This window comes from Phocoena phocoena, chromosome 2, assembly GCF_963924675.1.
Source record: "Phocoena phocoena chromosome 2, mPhoPho1.1, whole genome shotgun sequence".
In the NCBI taxonomy this organism is placed as follows: domain Eukaryota; kingdom Metazoa; phylum Chordata; class Mammalia; order Artiodactyla; family Phocoenidae; genus Phocoena; species Phocoena phocoena.
In genome coordinates, this window is record NC_089220.1 from 156,924,474 (window position 1) to 156,950,210 (window position 25,737).

The 25,737-nt window shown below is 41.7% G+C and overlaps 1 protein-coding gene across 9 annotated transcripts in view; it reads left to right on the plus strand.

The window, feature by feature from the left end:
- Window positions 1-25,737, plus strand: part of CELF2 (CUGBP Elav-like family member 2) — an 833,081-nt gene that overhangs the window by 525,841 nt on the left and 281,503 nt on the right. The window lies entirely within an intron of this gene.

The window sequence follows — 25,737 nt, forward strand, 5'->3', positions numbered from 1 at the left end:
GCTACAGTTAATCGAGTGAAAAAGGGACTGCTATCCTTGGTAAGAGTAGGTATAAAATGTTTCCTATTGTACACACCCTGAGAGAAACATTCATATTCTTTCTGGCACTTCGCTCTATCCTGTGCAGTTTTCAGGCCATTCTGAGCTTTATGATCCATTTCCCTGGCAACTATCTTTCCCCTACGGTGCTAGATTCTTTTTCTAGGATGTTAAATGTTACGAGCTGAGAGATTCTTGAGAAACTCCACAGTGGCCAATTATTTGAGCTCCTAGGATTTGGGAGAGAAAAAAAAAAAAGCTGGGGAGAGGGATGAAAGTCTGTTAAATGTGAGTTGTCCTTCTAGTCGATATTAAGAATGTTAACTTGCTTTTACATATGATCAGGTTCATTGTCCCAACTAAGATAATCAGATAATGTAAATTAAAATATTGAATTTCCCTTTGGCAGTTTTCTCTGTGAAAGTAATCCTGATTAGTACTGTTCCCATGATATTTGTTTTGAGAGATCTCTGTCCTCTCCCACCTCTTAAAAGGGCTATCTGTATAGGCGTTTATTACATGTTTGCACATTAGCTAGTTTGAAAGTTCTGTGTTTTCTCCTCTGTAAGAGAGTTGGGGCCGAACCAAAGAATTGGCTTGATCGTTGTTTTAAATCGATCGTGACCTGCTAAGAATACTCTCCGAATGTAAAGTGTTAATGGCCTCTGAAAGATGCTATCTCTTGTCAGTTAAATTATTAATTATGGAAGTTTAATTTGTCCTTTTCATTTGGTGGATGAATGTGGCTCATTCAAACTGTTTGCTCTGAATAGAGCCTTTTTGTCTTAGTGATAGAGTCGGCTAGACAAATCCTAACATAACTTCTACCCACTTCTCTTCCATGTGTTAGTTATTTTGGAATCAAACTCAAATTGTTTTCAGTGTTTGTCAACTCTTGCTTAATTGAACCTAGAAAAAAAGAAAAACAGGATTTGTAAATGATAACTTTATTATTTGTTTCCAAGATAATGATTTTATGTTTCCTTAGCCCTGAGAATACTGTAGCATGTTTTCCAAAAGAGTTTGTAATTAACTCACGTTAGAGACTGTCTTTGGGGAATAGGGGTGCGTGAGAAGGAATGTGATAAGTTGAAAATGCTTGAAACCCACTCGAAGTATATCTTATCACCAAGATAGCTTTGTGGGTTTACTGTTTTCTGGACCTGTGGTTGTTTATGGTATATTGCCATTCGGACTAAATTGCCGTCAGCTAGATTGTTGGCCTGTTCCTAAAAGGAACTTATATAAAGCACAGGGCTTTTCTGGTGTTGATTTTCTAAAGCAGTAGAACATATTTTCAATGACGTTTTCCCACAAGAATATATTAGATAAGTTTGCAAGATGTAATATGTTTGAGTCCTCAAGGCAGATGAACAAATAGCTTTTGAGGTAAACGATTACGCTTCATGGCCCCATGAGCCATCAAGTGTTTAAAGAGCCCAGATCGTTTAAGGCTCTGTAGTGGGTATAGAATTGTTATGACATAGGCTTCAGAGTCTTGGGGTTTTAAATGTTCAACATCGAAACTGTACATGGAAATGGACCTTTTAAATCTTAACTACCAAAGTTTTGTTGTCTTTGTGTTTAGAATGTCATTTGCAAAAAAGCGTAATGAAATAGAATGTCATTTGCAAAAAAGCATAATGAAAATAAAAACAACTGATATTTTAAAAATTCTGTTCTAAACTGGGGCACTTGGTTTTGTATTGGAGTCGGGGATGAGTGTCTTTCTTTGTTTCACCTTTTGAATGATCGTATGTATGCATTGGGCTTCCTTTTTTTTTTTTAATGTTGGTTGTTGAATTTTTACACAAATTTTAAACAAAATCTAAGACATGTTATCTTGGAATTGAGAAATTACAGGTGGAAAAATCTATGAATGCACCTTTAAACATGTTAGTTCAGATTTGTGATGTTAGAATAAGATGCTGAGGAGAAGCTACCAGTAAATTAATAGGAAATCTTATTTTTTTTCACATTCGGTGAGTAACCTTACCGACAAGGAGAAAAAGTTATCCTGAGTCAACTTGGTGCATTAACCTTTTTGTTGAGTCCTCCCAAGTTGGGATAACCGGAAAGATGTCTATCAGGGTCTAATTAAACTGAACGGCAGTTCGAGGGACGTAATTGTTAACGTTGAAAGAGACTTTGGAGACCATCTCACCAGACCTCCTTGTTTTATAGATGAAGAAGCTAGTACAGGGGCAATGGGACCAGTCCAAGAAGGCAGTGTAATTACTGTTTCCCTCTCCCCACTAAAATGAGAAGAACATGAGTCATTCATTGAATACCTGCTCTGTACCAGGACACTTTACATACGCTGTCATAGTAGATATGCAAGGTGGGTATTGCACCCATTTTACAGGTGATACTTAAAGAGATTAGGCAATAAGTGGCAAAGCTGTGGTTTGCTTGCGTGTGTGTGTGCACACGTGTATTATATAAGTGCGCGTTTATGTGTTGACGAGAGAAGAGAGGACTGTGAGTTTTTGTTGGGAAACCATAATTGTCACTTGAGAATGATGGAGCATTATAGGAAATACATATCACTGATTCAGGATTGACTTTCTAATTTGATTCAAATTAGTGAATCGATCACTCTTGTTTGATTCAAATTCACACTGTTACTCCATATGCTAATGAGCTAAAGAGAATATACTTTAATTAAAAACTTTTTGTTTACTGAGTACCAGCAAGATGAAGGTCAAAGACATTGAGTTCCCTTTTTTTTTCCATATGACATTTAAAGTATATTTAGGAAATGCCATTACCAATAATAAAATAGAGCACTGAGATTCGTCACCCGGTTCCTTGATAGACATGAGAGGAAATTAAAATGCAAAGACTCTAAAAAGAGCTGTGTGTATGGTTCTTTAAGGAAATTTTTAAAGAAGTATTTTCAGGTGGGATTTCTCAGTGCCTATTTCAGTATCAGCTGCTTCCTGAAACCGAAAACTCCTCCCACAGTGGCATTTTAGAACACTGATGTTATCTTTGATCTGGGTTAGAGATATTATTGTAATTGTTGAGTATTGCTATTTAATTGTAATTTGCTGGATTGAGATGACTCTGACATCTTTTGATGAGATGCTGGTGAGCTGGGAGGAATAAGAACCTTGCAAGACAAGATGAAAAGAAGATAAGATTTTCAGGTATGAACCTAGTGGTTCACGGGATCATTAAGAATGTTTTCCATCTCCGAGTGGTTACGTACTCCCCCCACCCCTGCTCTCACCACTATAATAATAGTATATTTGGCCTCTGATAAAAGGCTGCAGTTTCCTTCCTTTTTTTACATATATCCCCAGACTTTTCATTTTCATTTCTCCTTACTCTTACCTTGTGGTTTTCTTACAGGTTCAACACTCATTCCCTTCTCATGAAAAGACGGGTAATAATCTGATAAACGTGATCATGGTTGAGGCTTATATGTAGACATGGATGATGGGGCGGGGGGGGGGGGTCTGATGTCACTGTAGCAACCAACCCCACAGCTGTTTATACTACCAGTATCTCTTATTTGCATTTCGGTGGAAAACCTGGGTATTTTCAACACATTACAAGGAGCCCAATGATAAATCAGTAAGTCATTGATGTCTTTCACTTCCTATGCTGAACCTCACCCAAACTTAAAAAGTCTTTATTTCCAATTTAGAGTGTTAGTACTGGAGGGTTTTATTTATTCAGGGGAAGCTTGGATTTTTGCTTTGTGTTGGTGGATTAGGCCATCACGAAGAGTTAGCTATTTCTCAATGTCATATTTGTTCTACAGAACTGCAGAAGGGGGAGGCTTTGGAAAGTACGAATGATTTCCTGTTCTTTAGCACCTCCCCGTTCTCGTGCCCTTGTGTGTGTTTCCACTATCGAGCTGGTGGGGAATATAAGGAAGCCAGCGACGGTGCTGTGCTACTTGTGTAGCAGTGCAGAAAATGCATTTTTATTTTTCCTTAAGAAAAAGCTCTTGCTGAACTTCAAGGGAAACGGAGCTGCACATTCCTGGAAAAACCTTGGTGGGAAACAAAAACTATTTAGCACGGTAAATGTGATGCTCGCAGGTAATTGTAAAATAATTATCCCCCTTTAGCATCATCACCGTTTAATTGTGCCATCCAGTATTCTCATGCTCTGAATCTAGATGTGAAGGGATGGACCCTCCCCCCCATCTCCTCCTGGGACTGTCTTTTTCATTTACTGTGAGCTTTAGGCTCTTCCGGAAGGACTTGAAAAAGAAAGGGGGAAACATACAGGGGGTTTTCAGCAGTTTCACTCTGCCCATTTGTTCTAAATCACGACAGGAAGTGATTACGCCAACTGGTTTTATAGAAATACAATTCCACTTATGTGGTTGAAATGCCTTGTGAGCATATTTGAGATTTACGCTTTCACAGTGCTACCCCCGGAGTTTTATGAACAGTCGGTTTTATGAACTGCGGATTGTATGTTGTGTTCAGATACTGAGAGTGATGCTTTAAAATCAGCCGATGATTTAAAATGGAATGCTAATAAATATGTAATCATATGGCTCTCAAAATGACAGATGAGTACAAATTCGGTTTTTGGTTAAATTTTAATTACTCCGTTTGAATGAATGCCTCAGAGCCAACTTGCTGGCGAATTACTAGACCCCTTTTTTTTTTCCAGTTTTTCCTCCTAAATATGTATGTAAATTAAGTTTAGACTGCATTTAGACTAAAATACCATTTTGGTTGATTATTCTCAACTTTTCTGCCAGACTTGTGTGGCCATTTACTTAAGGTCAGATTTTAAATAAAGAAACCTGTTTGAAAGAGACCTCAGTTTAAATGATCTGTGCTCCCTTTCCAGCAGCAGAAGGGTAAGAGACAGATAGATACAGGATTCTTTTAATAGGGATAGTGCTTCAAAAATGGGGTACGTGAAGTGTTCGGATTTTAAGCCTTAATAATGAAAAGTCAGAGGTTTGCTTTCTCGGGGAGGTTGTTGATGGCTCTGTCATGACCATGGAAATCAAGTTCCCCCAACCCAGCAGCTGCTGTGTCTGACGTTTATCGGCTCAAACAGGACTGAAGATTTCCGAGGTTCACAGATGATGGTACTGACTCACTCCTCAGAGAGAAGGCAATTAATTGCAGCTGATTTCTTTGACATTTGACATCATTTTTGCACAGCTTAAAAAATTTTTTTTCTTGAGTGTCATGGGAGTGAATAGTTCTTCAGCTTCCATACTAGGATCGAAAATTCTCTGTTTTTATGCTGAAAGGCTTAATTTTCATGTCTTTTCAGAAGGGAGTTCATAGCTGGACTTGGGCTCATTAAATTTTTTTTTAATTTAAATTTGTTTATTTTTGGCTGCATTGGGTCTTCATCGCTGCGTGCGGGCTTTCTCTAGTTGCGGCGAGGGAGGGCTACTCTTCGTTGTGGTACGTGGGCTTCTCATTGCAGTGGCTTCTCTTGTTGCAGAGCATGGGCTCTAGGCACGCGGGCTTCAGTAGTTGTGGCACATGGGCTCAGTAGTTGTGGCACACGGGCTTAGTTGCTCCATGCATGGGGGATCTTCCTGGACCAGGTTTCGAACCCGTGACCCCTGCATTGGCAGACGGATTCTTAACCACTGGGCCACCAGGGAAGTCCCGGCCTCATTAAATTTTAAGGTGGTATTTTAGATCCTTTTCCTTGAATGATGTCTTCCTATCTCCTGGTCTCCCCCAATAACAGGAAAGTTGTACCACATTTATGTGACACAAAATCAGTTGGTCCTTTAGGCTAAAAGAGGAGAATAATTTGTTATTCACCTGGCTGTAAATGTGTATATAAAATGTGTGCACACACATGTATATATACATATGTATGTAAATATAGGTGAAACATATATGGAAAACTAGCTTGGGCATAATTCCTCACTTTCTTAAAATATCTTCCATTTAATGGCCTTTGGCTCTAAAAGTTAGGAAATACGTGTACAGCGTAACATGTGTTTAATGGATTCTTACGTTCATAACTGAAATGCTTAAGATTCAAGAAGGTTTAACATCTTGACCAAAGATGTGCTTCATATTAGTGACGCTGCTAGAAGTAGTTCTTAGGACTTTGTTTTGACTCTTTGGCCCAGAACCTCAGAGTAGCTTTTGTTAAAATACAGAAAAGAGGGTCACTGTGATGGTCCTGTCATACCTTCTGGGTGAAAAGCTGAGACTCTTCCCACCCAGTTGAGTGGCTTTTCTCTCCTTGCCACAAAGTCCCCAGACTTGGGGACGTTTCTCAGTTGCAGTTGAGTTGTTGCTACTGTCAAGACCTTATAGGCTTCAAGTAGGAAGAAAGAAAGACTTCACAGAAGCCTGACAGTAGACCCTCCACTGATATTTTTCCGTGTAGACACGCTGGTGCCCACCAGACCAAATTCCTCACCGTGTGCTTCTTGCCTGCTGCCGCCATCTTGTATGGTCCATGCCATTATCCCATAGCTTCCTATCGCTGTTGAAAGGAGAACTCAAAATTTTGATTGTGTCTAGTGGGACTCCAACACATCAACTGAACATCTTAAAAAGGCTAGAGCTATGGGAGATCTATGCAGCTGTAAGGAGGTAAATTGGTGTAAACCTTCTTCAGCATGCATGCACACCTCTCACCCAGTTGTTTTCTCTATGAATCTCCAGAGTAGACCTTGGGTGTCACACAGGTGAAGCAAATGCAGGCTGAAATCTGACATTTCATTTTCTCCTTGGAAAAAAAATCTTTGGGGAATAACAGAAGTGAAAGATAATAGGAGAAAGCGTAAGGAAGGAAAGCTGTCGGTAGCGGACTAACGGTATTCATTTTGTTATGCTTTGACTCAGCGCTCCTGATTCTTTGTACCCTAACTCAGGCTTCTTTAGGTCATCAACAGAACAGTTCTTCCTGAAGTTTTCTTTCTGCCTTTCCTAGGTTTTCCTGATGTATATCTTTTCTCTTCTTTTATTTGAATCTTCTCTAAGATTCAGTGGGCTTCTCTAAGCCCCATTAATTATCCCTCTTCTGAGCAGTTTCCTAAATTTCAAGAGAAGGGGCCACATCCGTCTACAGCACAGTTCTCAGAACCACAGCCTTGAGAGGGAAGACAGCGTCCAAACACCTTGGTCATCACTTGCAGTAAATTCCCCTGGCACAGCTGTGTGTTTCTGTGCATAAAACTACATTTTGACTTCCTAGGCTATAGAAGGGGTGTTGAGTTTTCTCGTTGGGTAGAAGGGCAGCATATTTCGAATGATTAACTTTATGGATGTCATTGTCTTGGCCCGCTATATTTGGCTGTGCTGCAGCTGTGTTTGCCTTCTCAAAATTGTCACCAGGAGGCCTCCAACTGCAATTATTCCCTTCAGTTCGTGCTTGTAGCATCCTTCCTTGTGACTCCCGTGGTCCACCCCGCCATCTTGCCTGGGCATCAGGATTCAAAGGCAACACGCAAGCCCTGATGGCTGGTTTAACACGACTGGCAGCTCCATCTCGAGACAATAATGTTAAGTCACCTACATTTTACATTCTAATGCGACCTCTCAGGGTACTTCTTTCTTTTCACAAAAAGCCCATATTTTCCTCTTTTTTCCTACTTCTCTCTTCCTCTTCGACGGCAAAAAGTTGCTGCCAGCATCTACTGACGGGCAATAATATTTCTTCCGTTTCTGTATTACTAGAGCACTTCCGAGCAGGTTTTTACTTACTTCCGGTGTTTCCATGTCCCTCACAGAACACCGTGTTGAAGAGGAGACTTAAAGGCAGAGCTTTTTTTTTTTTTTCCTGTTAGTTGAGCCCCTGCCACAGAATCTTCTTTGCTTTCAGGAAGATTTTAGGAAAGATTGTTCTTTGTATAGAAACCATTTTAATTCTGTTGGCTATGTGTGAGTTTTAACCTTGAGTTAGAACTTCCTCATGGGTCGTTTCTGCTTGTCGGGGACGCTTGCCCTGCGTCGAGATCTGCTGTGTGTAGCAGAATGGCATCACCAGCGACATGGCTTTATGGTCTCTCCAGCAATGCGTTAGAAGGTCATCCTTGAAGGCTAAGGGTCCTTTACTAAACAGGAGTCTTCTGCCTTCTCCTGGCTTGTCTTCTGACTTGTTCCATGCCCCTTTCAAGTCTCAGGTGACTTGTCAAGATTCCTCATCTAGAAAATAAGGATAATAAGATATGCTTCTTACCTGTGCCCCCAGAATTATTGTGAAGCTAATGTCGGGAGAGGAGTTTATAACCTGAGTATTTTACAGCTTTGTGGTACTTAAGATCGACTGCAAGTCCACCTGCCTTTCCTGGGAGAATGAAACTCAGGGAAACTTCATTACAGCTGACCAGTTAATGTTTTCTTCCTCAGAACATTCATGCTTTAAAGTCTCAGCCAAAGACCCAGAAAGCAGTATGGCTTCCTATAGACGTGCAGAAAATGCTCCGTCCCCAGGACCACATTAAGAAGACTGATTTTTTTTTTTCTCTCTCCTCTTTCTGCTTGATGATTGAGAAATAAAATACAGTTTGTGTTCCAACTGTGAACTCGTGGTCAGACCTTGCATTCTGGGATGGGGTGAAGCAAAAAGCAGTATCTCCATCCTGGTATCTCCGTAAATGCATTTGGAAAAGCTCTACATCAGCTGAAATAGCTCTTGATTTTCTTATGGGAGGAGACTCAGCTGTGCCGTAGGAAGGCTGCTTCTCACGAGATGGGACTCCTAACCCCCGCAGAAACCCGACTCTTAAAACAATTTCAATGATGTGAACATGGTGGCGAGTGTTGTAGACCCTGCCACCTGCTGGCCTCATTAGGTGCTCAGGCCACAGCATGCCAGGAGAGGCTCTGAAGGAGGAAAGGACTTGGAAAAGGAATCAGTGATTTTAGGAGTTGGCACCATGGGTGGAGGTGTGCATCCCGCCACAGGACTCATCATAGTTATTGTTTTTCTGCTGTACTGTACAGGCCCTTCTTCTCCTGACATAGCCGGTAAGGTCCTTGAAGTCCTGAGAAGCCAGAGCTGCTACAGCTAGTGTGAAGGTTTGCTCCTAACGTTTTAAGTCACTTGATTGATTAAGATCAGACATGATCGGATTCAGTTGGGAAGCTCAGAGCCTCCTCTGAGTCCATTTAGCTGAGGAATGTCCTCCATGGTGGGCCAGAGGCCACGCAGCACCCACGCTGGCCAAGAGAGTGATGTCGCCTGTGAGACACCGCCCCCGCCCCACCCCACCCCCCAGGCCATGAACATGACCTGCCGAACCAAGAATCCCCTGCCCCCGTAGCAAACCACTTTGCGCCAGGCTGAACTAGGGCACTATCCCAGATGATGGCTGTTTCTGACATTGTTGGGAGAGGAACATGAGGTCTGTGGATGAAATCTGGCAGAATCTTTCGAGAAGGGTCTGCCTTGCAGATACTGCAGATGTTTCTCTACAAATTGATGAGTTCTTTGTAATTGGCACATTTTTCTTAGCGTCAAGGACGTCTAAGTGACTTTATAGGCAGCCTTTCAATTGGGCCAAGATTTTGTGTCCAGCTGTCATAAAAAGTGACCAAAATTAGACTCTTGTCAGCCTCAGAAGCCACGGGATGGCCTTGATCTCGCCTCTGACCGTGTCTTGTTTTTTTCAGGTCTACTCAGAACGTGATACTTCGGACCCAAATTGATTTGAGTTGTCTGTTCAATAAAATAATGATGTCTACCTAGAAGCCAAAATATGTTTTCCGGTGTCAACAAAACTGTAATTCTTTGACACTGAAATACTTCTTTTTAGTATGTTTCTCCTAATTCTGATTGCTAACACTTTAAAGGATGTTGCCTTCCTGTGGGTACGCTTTCTGAAATGTTTTATGACATCTGCTGTTCTTGATCTAGGATCTACTGTGGGTTAGCCATTAAGCTAAGAGATTTGTATAAATTATCAGTAATCTTCAGAAAACTTTTGTAAGATAAGTTGTATTGTTCCAATTTTTGCAAATGAGAAAAGGGAGGTTCTAGAAGGTAAAGGCACGTATCTGTATCCATTTCCAAAGCCTGAGCTCTTTCAACCGTGCCACCTTCCATTCTGGCCCAGAAGGTTGCTTTGTCTTTCGAGGGATCCTTAAGAACCTTGTATGACCATAAACAGGTTGAACTTCTAGATGTGTTGGCGAATTTGCAGCTGAGTTTGTGGATCCTGAGTATGAAATAGTTTCTTAGCTATGACCTAATAATAATGACCTGCTTTTTGTATGCTCTTTCACATAAATTTCTTGGTTTTGATTCATAGCCAGACCAGTTTCTGAGTTTAGAAGGCAAGAGTGTTGTAAAAGTTGTCAGAAGAAAGGGGCACGGAAGCAAAGCCAAGCTATCTTGATGCTAGAGGCAGGGTCTTACAGCTGAGATAAGGAAGCAATTAACATTGAATGTTAAGGTGGCTCCTTATTCTTCATTTAAAAAGATCACTGCCTGAAAGAGAAAAACAAATATCTATGCTAACACATATATATGGAATCTAAAAAAAAAAGGTTCTGAAGAACCCAAGGGCAGGACAGGAGTAAAGACACAGATTGTAGAGAACGGACTTGAGGGCATGGGGAGGGAGAAGGGTAAGCTGGGACGAAGTGAGAGTGGCAATGACATATATACACTATCTAATGTAATATAGATAGTTAGTGGGAAGCAGCCACATAGCACAGGGAGATCAGCTTGGTGCCTTGTGACCACCTAGAGGGGTGGGTTAGAGACCGTGGGAGGGAGATGCAAGAGGGAGATGTGGGGACATATGTATACGTATAGCTGATTCACTTCGATATACAGCAGTAACTAACACACCAGTGTAGAGCAGTTATACTCCAATAAAGATGTTAAAAATAAATAAATAAACGTTAAAAAGAGAGAATGAACTGCCTCTTCCAGGAAGAAGTTTCTTTGGGGGATTTCATTAGACACCTGGCATCCCACCCTGCATTTACTTCCAACTTCCTGATTTTTGCATTGATTTAGAGGAACACCTTTCTCAGGGTGCCTCCAGCCCATAGTGTGCCTTCTTGTAAATTAGAATAAAGCTCTTGGGTGGCATTCGGTCCCCATTGTCCCCCTCATGTGGTGACTTGCTGCTGCGTCCTTTCTACAGTTACTTGGGGTTTTACCTCCTCCTCCATAAATGAGCCAGAGGGGTCGGCAGTAGAATAAGTGTCTCTGAACATGATAACACATGGATTTTAGTTGATTGACAGTGGTGACCAACTCAGCCGTGGCCCCTGGTCCCTTTCACGTGTCTGTACACCTTTGACCTTTCCATAGCATTTTGCTCAAGTGCATAAACATTTGATGGGACTCTGGGTTTTCAGCAAATCAGTGATGTGTGTTTCCTGCGTAGCTATCCAGAGTAAAGGAACGGACAATAGAAAAGTTAGCGTAGAATTCATGCCTGGGTTGGTCTAACCCACACCACCATTTCATACCAGGTATTAGCCTGCCGAAATGCCTTTACTCTTAGCAGGCGCTGCGCGTTGTAACCTAAGAGGATGTGATTGGAGTGGAGTTTTCGTGCCCCATGTGCTTATTGTATTCTTGCTACTGATGCAAACATTATCTGTAATTACATTTTCAAGTGACTGAAAATTGCAGGCTTTGTTGAACAAAAATACAGCCAAAGAATGGAATGTATATCCACTCCTCCCTCATTATAAGGCTTTCAGAAATCAAACTATAAGGCCCAATGCCGTGGCTCTCAACAACCTGATACCAACTCCATTCTCTGATGTTTGAACACTTCGTCAAAATGCTGGGTTCCCAGTGAGGATCATAAAATTGGAGGAAAACATTGTCACTCTTTTAGTACTTTGTCGGCTCCATTGTCAATGCTGTCACAGTGACAGCACCTCTCGCAAATCCTCTTTCCAGGATGTAAAACCAGAAACCACGATTTGATTTAGATCCAGGCATGGTGGGCCAAGTTGAGGGAGTTGGTCGAGGTGAAGACGTTGTTGCCTTCCTGGGACAGATACTGTTATATCTGTACAACATTATATTGTCTTCAAGCAGCCTCACCTCCCGCCTAGGGTGCAATTAAAAGAAAAAAAAAGATTGTCCCCGTGGGGACCTACTGCAAGGTAAACTCTTACCTTGGTCTTAGAGCCTGGCCATGGGACGAAGAAAACATTCTGGCCAACCTTGCTCTTCTAGACACAGGATAAGACCCCATGTCTAATTTCAGTGAGAGCTTAAGCCACGTGGAATTTTAAAAAAGAGAATCTGACATGTCTGACCTTAGTATTTTGCTCATCGTTGATTAGCATCTGAAAATCCAGGGAACCCATGAAATAGAAAATGTTCCCTGGTTTTGGGGTGGAAAGCAAACGGGAGGAAGAAATTATGGTGATGTTGTTACTGTTACTTTGTTTATAAGGTATTAAACTTGTCATTTTCATGATGGTTCACAAAATCACAACTCACTCTCTAGGCCCTAGTAGAGTTCAAGCTCTTAGCAAAACTAAAGACAAAAATCACTGTGATGCTTTAATCCAGAAAAGGAACAGAGTCAGGCCGCTCAGAAAACCCACCAGCCTTTCCTGATTCTGTCGAGTGCTGCCCTTTCAGGTGGGACCCCCATGTCATCAAAGAAATGTTTATCAGGTCATAATTAAAGTGTGGACAGTTGAAATCCATTTAGTTCTGGTGTATACCTGGTGAATTGGATGCTCCCGTGTGTGTGTGTGTGTGTGTGTGTGTGTGTGTGTGTACATATACACACATATATACCTATGTTACCTTTTCTAACATAAATTATACATTTAAACGTGTACAGTTAGATTTTGGACAGACCACTTTATACTGTAATAATAAAGTTATACGTTCAGTATTTTTAACATTCATGGAGCTGAAATGAGATAATTTGGAGGTCCAAGTAAAGGGCTTTCTATGTAATACAACGTGTCAACAAGGGTTGTGTGCGTGTGTTTCATTTTTAAAAATGTAAAGGGATTGTTGTAGCTGTTGACGCTTCTTTTGCAGCGGAAACTGAGACCTAGTCAGTCTCCATAATATAATTGCCTGATCGTGAGGTACAAATGAGGGCAGCTTAATTTGTGTATTTCTTCAGTTCTCTCTGTGGATTGCAAACACCCCTTCATGTTCAGCGGCACACTTTTTTGGACAGGTTATGTGTTTATGTCTGTAAGTGCCTGGGCTTCCCATAGCTTGGGTTCTTAACCAATCAGCACAACTTACTTTAAGAAATGTAATTAGCCTAGAACCAAAGTGAATTAGCTTTGAAAGTTGTCTGATTCTCAGGGTTTCTTGTTTGCTGCTACAGTAGCAAATTGATTCCATTGTGGTGTAGTAGATAGAGCCGGAGCCAGGAAGTGTGTAGTCGTTTTACAGTTTGTCCTGCAGATTGAATAGTTAAAATTAAGTTGGACAGCTGAGGAGTTGAGGATTTATGAGTCACAGCTGACCTGTTATTTGGCAGAATTGATCAGTTCTGTGGAAACTACCTATACATTTTCTGTACTGAAATCTGTTTGTTTTTTTTTTTCTTTTTATAACTGAAATTCCTGCTAGTGAACAAGAGTCGCAAGCGTGTATTGTCAACCTCAACACAAACATTTGAAGTCTCATAATGTACTGAATGGTTACTGCCTGTTCTTGGTGTTACAAAAATCTTCTATAGAGTGTTAACAGTGGTTCATATTTTAAGTTAAACATTTGGTTACTCTGCGCTTTTGTCTATCACTTTGTTTCTTTTTCTGGGATATACTGGTTTAAGATGAAGAAGGCTTCGCACTATTTGCTTTGGGTTCTGTTAAATTAGTAAAGGATTTTCTTGTTGGGAAATAAAAATTTAACTGTTACACCTTTCTGAAGACCTTTGTATAGTTTGGAGATTAATCCTTTGCCCGTTGTTTCATTTGCAAATATTTTCTTCCATTCTGAGGGTTGTCTTTTCATCTTGCTTATGGTTTCCTTTGCTGTGCAAAAGCTTTTAAGTTTCATGGTGAGTGGGAAGCTGCTGCCTAGCACAAGGAGATCAACTCGATGCTTTGTGATGACCTAGGGGGGTGGGATAGGGAGGGAGGGAGAGAGGCTCAAGAGGTAGGGGATATGGGGATATATGTATACATGTAGCTGATTCACTTTGTTGTACAGCAGAAACTAACACAACGCTGTGAAGCATTTCTACTCCGATAAAGATGTGGGGAAAAAAGACCTTCGTTCAGCATCCTGTAGATCAGATGAGGGAAATACGATATTGCCTCATCAATTTTTTTTTTTTTTTTTTTTTTTTTGCTATACCTAGATCCTTCCTAGAAACCTTACAAATATTACTAAGAACACTAAGTGGAAGAAATATGGTCTCCTGGTGGTGACGTGCATGTACATTTATGATCTTGGCCATTTGGATTGTAGAATCCAGGCAGCCTGAGAGATGGGGGAAAACAACATTAACCAAAATCTGTAATATTGCGATTCTTTCCCATCTAAAAAAGCTGCAAGAGTAATAGTGTCTTACCTACTGCATTAGGTCTGACTGGATCAGGTATGATCCACAGAAATAACTGTGCAAGCAAAGAAATCTGGCTTTTTATCCTGTCGAACCTTTTGCTCCCTCAACTTCCTTTAGACAAACTCTTGATTTTACTCTAGATCTAGAATCTCGAGAGCAGGTAGGCATGGAGAGTGAAAATAAGCTGATGGCATAGCAGCCACTTAACTGGTGTTCCAGTTATGACCCCCAGGTTGGAACTCAAAACACAGTGCGTATGTGTCCTGGTTTGCTGGGATACTCCCAGTTTGTACCTGTCGTCCTGGCGTCATCACTAATAGCATCCGCCTTTCACTCTAAAGAGTGTCCCAGTTTGGATGATAAATTACGTGGCCCCCCTTCTCATGTCTGATCCTGTATCACTAGCTTTCTTAAATATAAACATGTTTGCCAGCTTTTAAAAGTCTATACATAGGACTAACCCAAACCTTTGCTTTGAAAAGGATTATCCATGCTTTGAAACGTTCAGAAAAAGCAATTTCTAGCCCCTCTTTCTCTGACCCGTTCCCTTACCTAAAGTTATTCAAAATTGAACAGAAGTTTCCTCGCTGTTTTTAATGTGTTAGTACCCTGCTGGGCACCTTTGGGACAGGCTAGCTCATTAACTTATGTTTCTTTTGAACCAGAATCTCTTGTCCTGGGAAATTCCCGTGGACGGCTTTGTCTGATCACCCTTCCCCCAGCACATGGGTTCTGTGTTTGAGGACCCTGAGACCAGATTTACAAAGCTGCGTTTCCCTTCAGTTCCGTTAAATTCATGAAATAACTTTGCCCCATTCTGGAAAGCTCAACTAGGTGGCTCAGTTCTGTTAAGATTCAGCTAGAGCGTGACAAGGGCCAGAAAATGATCTGATGGCACAGGCTTTGTTTGTCCTCACACTGCCCGTGGTGAGACAGTAGCAGCCGGAGCCCAGCCAAGGTATTAATGATGACCCCAGGGTGCCCACCTATATTTTTGAGTTTTAATCTCTGGTATGCTTCTTTGTCCTCTTCCACACTAATTGGTCTTTCTCCTTTGGTGCTGGAACTTCAGAGGATTTGTGCAATCTGTGTTTAAAATCGATTTCCTGATTTTTAACATTTATACCCAGCTGTTTGTTATTCAGTGCAGCCGTCAGCATCCGAGTCTCAATGGACCATGTAATGTGCAGCCGTAGTCAGATGTAATGCTTCTGCTCCCTAAATGTTTGCATTAGAAGCTTAGAGAGGCAGGCTAAAGACTGCTGATAACCAGGTTGCCGGCATTAATTTACCCTCTGGAGCTACACACATTCTGCCTGGCAGTTGTATTTCACGACCAACAAGCAGAGCAGTGTTTGCAAGCTCCATCCCTGGTAGTAATGTTGACACTGTATATATCAAGTACATCCACACTGATATGAAAGGTACTTGTACCTCTAATTCAGGCGGCAGGAAGCTGTCTGATCTGCATGCATAAACACTCTGGAAGTAAGGTTGCTCTCAAGAAACGTCAGCCAGGATTCATATCAGACCTTGGCCCAGGTTAAAATAGGTTCATAAACTAGTCTCTTGAAGAGAACATTTCTTAGGAGAAATCATCTTAGGATCATTTCTCTGCCGTCTATAGTCAGACCTTGTTTCTAATTTGCATTTATTGTTCAAATCTGTGTTTCCTTTTGTATTTGTATGATGTATCTTTGTTTAGAGGCTACAGCTTCTACCAAATTTAATTACTTCCCTCGGAGGCTTTAAATTGAGGGCAGCTTCTATTAATTGTTAATTACATTCCCCTGCCATTTACACAGCAAAGGTGCAGTTACTAATTGAGGGTCTGTTCTGTACAGTGATAAGCGACTTCTTCAGCCTCAATATTTATGTTTCTCTGGGGACCGATTTTTATTTCTCTAATCTTATCTTTTATTAAACATAAAAGTAGACATTCCAGTGATATATTATGGCCATTCCTATGATCCAGGGTTGTTGTGTATCCCAGAGAAATACATGGGAATCATACTTGGCTCTGTGTTGCCATCTGGTGGTGTCTTGATCTTTTTTAGCCTTCTTAGACCAGTTTCTGATGAGAAGATGGTACCCCAGGGTCTGTTCCTTTCTTAGTTTTAGCCCACAGCCTCTCTGGGGATTTAAAATTAGCCTCATTCCCCACTGGTGGCTGAGGGAAGCATCAGTATGGCTCAGTCTTTTGTGTCATTAAGTACGCATTGCATGTCTTCTAGATATTAGGCATCTTGCATTACTCAGTCTTTGATTCTCAGCTTGCCGTTCTCAACCTTCCTTTTCTAGACGGCTTATATCCCCAACTAACCTGTCCAGCCTGACTGGGGTGGGGGGAAACTGTGTCTCAGCGTTTGATCTGGGTTTCTATCTGGGTGTCCTTTGGTGAGCGGTGTTTCTGCCTCAGTGGCCGGGCTTCGAGTCAATCGTGGGAGCTGGTGGATGGAGTCCGTCTGCTCGGTGTTGACTACTTCCTGAGTGAGAACCCTTGAGTTGGCCGTAGTTCCATTTCAAGAATTTATTAAGAGCGTTATGAATCTCAGGAAGGGTTTGGTAATTTACTGAAAAAACAGTGAGAGTTGTTTGTTCATTTATTTATTAGACATGATATTTCACAAGATGAAGTTACCTCCCAGCCCAGGCTGGGCTGTTTCATTTTTTACTGACATTTCCATCTCCTCTTTGAAATGGATCTGCCATAATAGTTGGTTTTCGTGTCATGATGTGCTTCTGTTCCATAGCCCCAAAAGTTTTTTTAAAAATCATAAAGGTAGAGAGCAAGAAAGAACCAAGCTATAGGTTGGATTAATGAACAGGGCAAAGAGAAAAGCATTAAATCCTTCGTTATTGAGTTTAGGTTTATAGGATAACCAAAGTGATGTTAGTTTGTGGTTTTTAGTGGGTTTTGTCAAAATGCTTGACAGTGGGGAGGGGGAAGGGTAAACTGGGACGAAGTGAAAGAGGGGCATGGTGATATATACACTACCAAATATAAAATAGCTAGTGGGAAGCAGCCACATAGCACAGGGAGTTCAGCTCGGTGCTTTGTGACCACCTAGTGGGGTGGGATAGGGAGGGTGGGAGGGAGATGCAAGAGGAAGGAGATATGGGAACATATGTATATGTATAGCTGATTCACTTTGCTATAAAGCAGAAACTAACACACCATTCCATTGTAAAGCAATTATACCCCAATAAAGATGTTTAAAAAAAAGAAATGCTTGACAGTGCCTAGACCTCCAGTAGATAGCCGTGCTAAGTTAGAAATCTACCATCTCTGATAGCAAGAGATGCCAAAGGCAGGCATGCGCAGTGCTGTCTGTCCCTCAGCTGCTAGAGGTGGCTGCCTCTGGAGGGACCAAGCCACACTGGGCAAGGAGGAGCCTGGCTCAGATTGGGGCATGGGCGGGGAACGACGCACTTCAGCCTCACTGGAGAAATGACTTCCCTCTACCCCACCTGCATTCCGGCTTCTGTTTGTGAAATCCTCTTGCATCTGGCCTATATTCTTAAGGGGAAAAAAAAAAAAAGCTTCTAATTCTTAGAAAGAATGTGTGGAAGGTGATTTGCACTGTGTTACGTTGCCAGGTTGTGCTGGTGGAGGTATGTGGTGTGTGAAACTGTGGGGCTTATTAAGTTATTGATACAGGAGGGTTGTCGACTTAGGCAAGGTGTGAAGATAATCCTATTAGAAAGTGATTACTCTTCTACCGGAAATGCATTAAAAGAGTTATGGTGCTGGGACAGAAGGGATCCTGACAGAATTTATGGGATCAATTCAATATTATGCGGTACACAGCCATCAGAATGAATTCTGGAGTGAAACTTAGAATATCCATTGCAACGCTGATTTCGTACGTAATATACCCATCCATGTAGAGATCAGACATAAATTACAAATGGAGGTGGGGTTCAATGCTCTTTCTTAAGGAATTTTTAAAATTGAAGTAGAGTTTATTTATAATGTGTTAATTTCTGCTGTACAGCAAAGTAATTCAGTTATACGTATATATTCTTTTTCATATTCTTCTTCATTATGGTTTATCACAGGATATTGAATATAGTTCCCTGTGCTATACAGTAGAGCCTTGCTGTTTATCCATCTTACATATAATAGTTTGCATCTGCTAATCCCAAACTCCCAAGGATTATGGTTTTAAAATGTGCTATATAGCCTTTTGTATAAATGTCCCACATAAAACTCTTTTAATATTTGGAACCCCCAGGTATGGGCTTGAAATCAGATAATTAGGCTAAATTATACAGGTTGGGTTCATTTTTATTAAAGCATTTCTGGCAGGGATGAAACTCCATTATTAAGCGTGATTTTGGAATTAAAACTGGAAAGCTTTACAGAATCTTGGAAATGGAGGAAAAGGTAGCACCTTCGGTGGGAAGCCGACTGCCTTGCCCTCTCATTCCATCCCCCCCCCCACCGCTGCCCCCCACAGCCGAGCACCCCGTACCCCCTTGGCCTCCTGTACCTGTGTGCCCGCAGCAGCATCCTGAGTCGTGTCCCATCTCTCCCATTAGACTATGGCACCCTGAAATCAGAAACCAAGACTCAGTGAGCTGATGCCCCCAGCACCTAGCACTTCATACAACTCAGAGGAGGTGAGGGCGCATCACGTTACGTGAAAAAGGAAGAAGAGTCGAGAACTAACATTGCTAGGATTGAAATGAACTGAGCAAATTCTCCTGGAGCTCCTGCCATAGGCCAGGGTGTGGGACACACAGGCAAAAGCATGTCATCGGAGCTGACATCGGCACTTCCTGAAATCCTTGAGTTCAGACTCTTAGGGCACCAAGCTGAGTGCCCTAAAACTGGACTTCAGGGCTCTTTGGCTGTGGACTTATTCACTGGCCTCTAGAGGCACCACTTTGCCGTATTTGTCCAGGTGTACGTTTGAGTCCTTACGTAAGTGTTATGAACTTCTAAATGCACGTTATTGAAGAAAAAGAAATTTAAGAATCACAAGTTGGTTTCTAGAGCTTTATTGAAAGCCACTCAGTGGAAAATAGGTGTTAAGTGTGCTTCATAACTCTGGTCATTGAAGTAGGAACTTGCATACCAGTTTTTCAGGCTAGTTTCATTACAGAATAAGGGATAATTATATATTTCCTACATTTTACACTTTTATGCCAGTGCCCTGGAGGAGACCACAGGCCTAAGCAATTCAAATATGCAGATAGAGAATTTTTTAAACCCCTTATGACTTCAGAACATAATATACGTTGAGGGGCTGGGGCAGGGAAGACAGTGGTATTATTTTCTCTATTATGATTTTATGAAGCTAGTATTATTATGTCACCTCTACAGAAGGGATCTCAAAGACATTCTAGGGATCGAGAAGAACAAAATGTGTTGATCTGGGCTATTAGAAACCAGTTTTTAATTGAAGATTTCCCATTTTCTGGGAGTTCAGTGTCTCTTAGGAAAATGTAAATTTTGAAAAAATGTGTCATTTCCATGTCATTGGCAAGGGGACGAGGTGATTCTAAGGGAAACGGGGGCAGGAGGAAGTGAAAGAAATCCCGTGCCAGTGCAAAGCGGAAGGAAAGAGTGGCATTCCTGTATTTAACCACGTCTTCATGATGTTCTCTGTGCAAATTGTCTCCAACAATATGGAGGTAATTCAAAACAAGCATTCACAAGACTCACACACAGTGTTTTGGAGAAGAAATAAAATAGGTTCTGTTCTGTAAACACACCAACTGGTGGTTAGTGCTTGATAAGATCTTAATCTGCTATAATAACATTTTCACATCTGATAAATTGCATCATATAATCGAAGTAACAATAGTTTGTAGGAACTTTAAGGTATAATTTGTATGGAATTTTAATTACGGAGCAACAGAACAGTGAGCCACCAGGAAAAACCTATTTTATGCTGTATTTCCTGTGTAGTAGCTTATTGTGTTGCAGCTTTTTGACATTCTGGTCTGGTTGGTCACTCCCTCTTCCCTATATGATGATTTTAATGGTTTCTTGGCTCAGGCAGGCACTTAATAAATATTTGCTATGTGCCAGTGACTGCTTTAGGTGCTGGAAGAACCCTGCATCCTCAAGTTGTAGCCTCATTCATAGAAACGATGCTTTTTTACTTGCCTCCTATTTTGTGAGTTCCCTTCTTCCATCCATTTCACCTTCTACTGTGTAGAGTTTTCCATGATCCAGCTGTGTTGCACCTGCTGTTTACCTCCATCTCTGTGATAGGTTATTTTAGTTGCTCTTCTAGCCTCCTGCCCTTAGTAGTGTCTTAGTTCTGGCTGCTATAGCAAAATACCACATACTGGGTGTGTAAACAACAGACATTATTTCCCACAATTCTGGGAACTGGGAAGTCCAAGATCAAGGCACTGGCAAGATTTGGTTCTTGATGAGGGCTCTCTTCCTGGTTTGCACATAACTGCCTTTTTGCTGCATCCTTACATGGCAGAGAGAAGAAGTTCTGATGTCTCTTCCTCTTCTTGTAAGGGCACTAATTCTATCATGGGGACCCATCCTCTAATCTTATCTAAACTTAATTAGCCCCCTAAAGCTCCACCTCCAAATACTTTGGGTGTTAGGCCTTCAACATAGGTATTTGGTGGGGGATACAAACATTCCATCCATAACAGATAGTGATACTACCAAGACATAGAAGCAGACCTGAAAAGAGGTGGAGCAACCACAGTCTATACTGCCAATAAGTGGGATAGAGTTAGGAAGGTGATAGTATAATGCCAAGGCCCATTAGCTATGAACAGTGGTCCACTATTAGCACACATTTTTTGGGATTTCCCTTTCACACTTGGAGCCGGAGCACTTGGAAAGCCATATCAGAGGAAGTTCCTAAACCCTCTTGTTTCACGAGGCTGAGAAAATAACATGAACATTGCAGGTGTCGATGGTACTGAAATTGTAAGGCCTCGTGTTAAAAAATATGACTCGTACTTCTTAGTTTTCTTAACACGTGTTTAATTTCTGTTCAGTCAAGTTACAGGAACTTTTCTCATCCAGTTTTCTAGATCATTTTCTTGACAAAATTACCTTATGTAAAGAGATCTCTCGGGACCCTTTTCCATGATGTTTACCGAGTGTGATCTCTGTAATCCAGGACATAACAGTAATCCCTTTAAAATTGAATGCATCCCAGAGATTTTGCAGTATTTAAGCTGATATATTTGGATGTTCACAGCCCTGTTACTATATATAAAAAGAATTCTGTCAGGGTTTTTTGGACTTTCATATATTTGGTGCATACCTAGCCATACCTTTCTGAGATTAGTTCCATTATCCTCTATCTGGTTTTCACTAAAATTATGTTATGATTTCCTTGGGGACACAGTTATGGGTACATGGTTAGCAGCATAGACTAGAACGTTTGTGGTGAACTGTTTTCATCAGAAATATGATCAGAATCTCATTAGTAAAATGAAATGAAAAGGAAAGCTGGGGGCTTAGCGTGGGGTTGATATTTCAGGAAATTACCAAGAGGTTGGTTTTCTGTTGGGGGGAAAAAGGGAAATTTTATATTTATGAACTGACCTTTCATATTTCTGTTATTATTCCACAGACACTATATTTAATTCAGAGCTTTTGAGAGCATGAAAACATTGCTGCAAGTTGAATAACTTTTAACTGGGAAATCAAAGGTCCAGGTTCTTTGGAAGCCAGGGTCATAGTCAAGGTGGAAATGACACAGTTGACAGGCATCGTGGCCATCCCAGCGTACAAATGATCTGACAGTCCCCCTGGACTTCAAAGAGTCGCACTGAGTTTCTCCTAACAATAGATTTCAACCTGGTTTTCTTTTTATATGAGAAACTGTGATTGGCTGTCACCCCCGCCCCACCTGGCATCCCTCAGTATCGTTGGTTTGGTTTGGTTTGGTTTTACTGAGATAGTCACCCTTCTGAAGTGTGTAATTCGGTGGCTCTTAGTATATTCACAAAGTTGTGCAATCGTCATCACTGTCTATTTTCAGAATTTTCATCACCTCCAAAAAGAAACCCTACCTTAACCGTCGTGATCACCTCCCAGCACCCCCTCCCAGTCTGTGAGCCTGTGCAACCGTTCATCTGCTTTCTGTGTCTGTGGCTTTGCCTGTTCTGTACATTTCACATAAATGCAGTCATGCAATATGTGGACTTCTGTGTCTGGCTTCTTAGCATGATGTTTTCAAGGTTCACCATGTTACAGCCTTTATTGGTATTTTATTCCTTTTATGGCTGGGTAGTATTCCATTGTATGGATAGACCACAGTTTATTCATGAGTTGATGGACATTTAAGTTGTTTTGGTTGGTATGAATAAGGCTGCTATGAACATTCTGTACAGGTGTTTGTGTGAACATATATTTTTAGTTCTCTTGGAGATACGAATAGGAGTGGAATTGCTGGGTCATAGGGTAATTCTGTGTTTAACTTCTTGAGGAATTGCCAGACAGTTTACCGGAGTGAATGCAGCATTTTGCCTTGCCACCAGTAGCGTATGAGGTTCTAATTTCTCTACATTCTCACCGACTTTTGTTATTGTCTATTGCAGTATTGTTCTTACTTATGTTTATTTTGTAGATGAGAAGTGTAGGATATAGAAGGTAAGAGTCAAACCCTCAGAGGGTCATAGGTAGGGCCAGGGATGGGATTTGTGTTTCCTGATCATAGTCACTATTTTTCGGCCACACTGTGTTTTAGGAAAACCAGATGTGGAAAAATAATGATTCTGGAATTGATCTATTTTTATATCCCCACCACACAGGAACAGAGCGTTTTGTTTCTTCATTATCCAGTCGTGTGTCTCCAACCTCAACCTTTTCTCTGAACACTAACCTTGAATAGCCAGTTGCTTCCTTGCCTATCTCCACCTGGGTGTGTACTTGGCATCTCAAACTCGGCCCAAACCAAGCTCTTGCTCCCCTCCCCATTCCGTTCCCCATCTCACTGAATGGTACCCAGCTGCTCAGGGCCAAACCCTGAAATGCTTCTGAACTTCTCATCCTCTCATCCTCCACGTCCAGCCCATCACCAAATCCTGCCGGTTCATCCCATTGTCACTTCTGTTCAGGCCCCTTCGTTGTCACTCCCTTGACCAAACCACTGTCATCTCACCCAGACATCCTCTCTCACTGGACTAAAGAGCTTGCAGATCCCCTGGTCAAACACCGCCCACCCCGCCATGGCTTCTTTTCCAACCTAGAAAGAAATCGAACATCTTTACACTGTCCTGTAGCCCTTGACTGCCCCACACCTCTCAGTTCCTGCTGTTTTCTCCTTGGTCTACTCTAGCCATCCAGCTTCTAGCTCTTAGCTGTCCTCCGAAGATGCCAGTATATGTTTATTTGCTTATTTGTTTATTTTCTGTCTACCTATTGGGATGTAAGCTCTGAGATAGCAGACACTTCGTATCTTGGGTTTGTTTACTGCTCTACCCTCATAGCCTGAGATCGGACTTTGCACGTGCTGGCCACTCAATAAATGACTTTTGAATGAGCAGGTTATTTTATTCTTCCTGGCATCATTCAGAATCGTTTTGCTGTCAGCCTGTATTGGGTGAGCTTTTAATCTTTCCTACATTTTGCAAAAAGACTTCCCCGTAGTCGTGTATAAATTTGTGCAAGCCTTTCCATAGCACAGTTCCTTCGTATATAAATTTGCAAGCATGCTAGGCAGGTGCTTTGAGACCTTATCTGAAAAACGTTTTCTGCCCCAAGTACCAAAGATTATGATTATGTTGTCATCTTTATTAGTCAGGCTGGTTTTAATAAACAGTACGGACCCTGTTAGCCAAGTATGTGATAATCCCGTTGCATTTAATACCCTAGACAGTGCTCCTGCTGACCAGGATCTCACTAATATACGCATGGAGTTCTAGTCGTTTTTTAATAAACATCCAGGGGTGAGAATCTGCTGTTGAGAATCTTGTGTAAAACATAAGATACCAAACAGGATATCGACAAAATATATCCATGTATGTAAGCTGAACATGCAGAGTTTCATTCACTCATCTTGCGGTGTTGCACATCATTCCTGAAAATTCCACGTTGTTCAGGTGCCTTGCAACCTTCCTTTGTCTGTTTATTCCATGTCGTGCAATTGCCAAAAATAAGTGAGGCTGATATGAACTTCGGTGAAGATAATGTTCCAGTGCCTTCCAGTAGACTAAATAATTCAAGAGAATATGATGCAGCGGGGAAGAACTTGCTTTTACAGGTTTACCTAAGTTTGAGTCTCGACTTCAGTCCTGAACGCACTATGTACTGATGAGACCGTCTCTTTCTAATCTGCCATTTCCTCATCTGTAGGAATGGAATGAGTAGCAGTAGCCACTTGCTGAGGTTGCGTGAGAGTTAAGAGAGATGATTCATTTCAAGTACCCGGCTGGTAATAAGATGGGCGATAAATGTTAACTGCACTTATTAGTACTATTACTGTCTTAAAACATTTGCGCACTCTGGCTGAAGAAATAGTCATTCTAGCATCGCTTTGATGAAGGATGTCAGGTAGAGTGGTAAAAAGGGCTTTAAATAGGGCAATAAAATGCAGATATATTCCCTTTGCTTCCCCCCTCCCCCGCACCAACTGTGTCTCATTCAGCTCCTGGAAAAAGAGAGCTGGGCTGCTGCTAAACACAATGTAACAAAATAATACAGAAAGAGACCCCCTTAAGGTAACATATATGCTTATAGCCTATTTAGGGAACAAAAATGGATCTTTCTGTAGCAGCGACTCTGGCCAGGACACTCAGAATAACCATTAGCTTCCGTGCTCATTTAGCTGTTATAATGGGAGTTCACATTTTCTCCCTCTTCTTAATCTAAGCCTCTGGGGGTGGCAGTGAGAGAGCAAACCCAGAATTGAAAATGCCCCGGGTTTGTTTTTAAAGGCAACGACCTGGTCACGAAGAGTCTGCATGTGCAGGGAGCCTGCCCGAGCTTTCCAGACTTTCCACTCGGTTCTCATGTCCAGCTGCTGCTTAATGATTTCATGCCTCCTCAGCTAGACTGTCTGCCGAGGTTCTCAGACAGAACCGTGCCCCAGCAGCGCTGCAGGGCTTGATGGAAACCCCCCCGAAAGCCCAGCCCCATCCCCATCCCCAGACTTTCTGATTCAGTGGTCCAGGGTGGGGCTGAGAATTTGCATTTCTAATGAGCTCCCAGGTGTTGCTGTTGCTTCTGGTCAGGAGATCAGATGTGAAGCCCTGCTGCAGGCAGTTGGAGATCTCCCCAGGCTGCCGGCCTGGAGCTGGGTACAGGGTATAAA